The following is a 2,222-nucleotide window of genomic DNA, read 5'->3' as shown; positions in this document are numbered from 1 at the left end:
ATGTACCATATTTAGCCATTTGTGAACAATACCTAATAATTTATATATTGTGATATGTCATTACTCATTAGTATTTATTGACTCAATACAATACGTCAAGACAATTTATTCCGCTATAACTATAGGTAACCAATTACTTATAAATTTGTTTTTGGTACATCCACAATAAAACAATATCAATATGTATAAAATATTTATTAATTATGACTATTATGAGTTATGATATATGAGTTATTTTAAACATTTTTTTTCTTATTTTTTCGGATTTGGATTTTAGCTACAGGCTCGATTTGAGGCTAAAATGTAAAACCTTCTAGGGGGGCTAAATACAACTGCAGGGGGGCTAAGCCCCCTCTAGTTACGCCGATGGTCACAAACTGACAACATAAACCTATACCTATACCTATCTGTAGAGTGTCAACTGATCGACTGACACCAAATAAGGAATCATAGCACTCAATCTTGTATTTGTGTTATTAAATATTATCATGGGCGCCATTTGGTGGGAGGGGGGCAGAGTGTGCACTGGCACACCCTGTAATTTTGTTGTCCACAATTGGCCTAGGCCTAATTAATACTATGGCCAGATGGCCTTCAGTTTGCCAATCTTTAATTGTGCATGCACCGCAGATATTCACTGATAATCATAAATAATATTATAATATTGTGTTCTTTAATTTGATAATTGATAAATTGATATCGGTATCACTTTATCCACTGGCACACACAAATATGTGTAAATGGTAAGTGGCTACTGACAGGGGCAGACTGGCTATTTTTGGCCCGGGTGTAAAATTATTTAGGGGCCCGTAATTTTTTTTCAAACCTACCTAAATTAAGAAAGAGCCTTTAGTTTTATAAGTAAATATAAAAAAAAATTAAGAATAACATGTTGTTTATTTGTAGAGATGTTGAAATATGTTATTTTATTTTTATTTTGTATAATACCGTATTATACCAGTATTATACCGTATACCGACTGTGGTAATCGGGGGCCCGGATCATAAATACAAACGGGGGCCCAGGGTGCTACTTGGTGTATAGCACCCTGGGCTAGTCCGCCCCTGGTTACTGATGGACAAAAGCAGTCCTGTAAAGTATTTAAGTAAAAGTATTCAAATACTTTTTTAAGTATTGAATAAATTTTTAAATACTTTCAGCATGAAGTATTTTGAATGGTATTTTAAATACTTTTTGGTATTGAATACTTTGGTTTTTTATTTTGGACATTTTATTTTTATTCGAAATAATTGGTTGGAAAAATATTATTGTCAACTACAATAATGGAATAATAATTTTATTTAATATTCTGTATTTCTGTGTTAGCCAAAGCCCAAAGGTTTGTGAAAACCAGATTTCTAAAAAAAGTTATTGAATATTGAATAACAATATTCCCTTTAAAACTATTAGATAACTATTAGATTACCTACTACCTATGTGTTTATATTACGATAATTAGAAACCCACTTTAAAAACCAAAAGTATTTGAAAAGTATTCCAAATACTTTTTCAAAGTATTTGAGTAGTATCTTAAATACTTAATAAAAAATGTATTTGAGTATTTACTCAAGTACTTTTTAAAAGTATTCTTTACAGGACTGGACAAAAGACACAATAATAATAATATGCATCTATTCTATCTAAAAATATCTTTACTATACACTATACAGTATATACACAGAATGTATTAATGGTAAAAATGTAAAATGTAATGTGTTAACTATAAAAATATGTTTTTATTAAGTACCTATGTTTTATACTGTAATAAATCTGTAATGAAAAATTGAAAACACTAGAAACGTTTTTTTAACGATTGGCCTGGAGGTGGAAAAAAATTGGCCTCTTTAATTGTTTGCACATCTTAAAAAAAAACTGAAATGGCGCCCCTGAATATTATGTTAGTGAAAATAAAATCATAATACATAATACTTATAGAACACAATTATAACTTATACAATCATAAAAATAAACCGTTTCTTATAAATGCCAAATGTGAAATGGCTATAATGATTTATAACGGTGTAATGTATAAATATTTCGATTCTATTTAGTTATCAGAAGTATAATGTTATATTCTAAAGTAAATTCTAAATAAAGTAATAACTAATAAGTATTTTCAAATTGAGCAGTTTTTGTACAACACTAAATTATTTATAAAACCTGTATAGTTAATAGGAGCGTATATAACTCATTAGTCCACGCTATAATAGATATCATAGGAA

The sequence above is a fragment of the Acyrthosiphon pisum genome, chromosome A1 (assembly GCF_005508785.2).
Source record: "Acyrthosiphon pisum isolate AL4f chromosome A1, pea_aphid_22Mar2018_4r6ur, whole genome shotgun sequence".
Classification (NCBI taxonomy): Eukaryota; Metazoa; Arthropoda; class Insecta; order Hemiptera; family Aphididae; genus Acyrthosiphon; species Acyrthosiphon pisum.
This window is presented reverse-complemented; position numbering follows the sequence as displayed.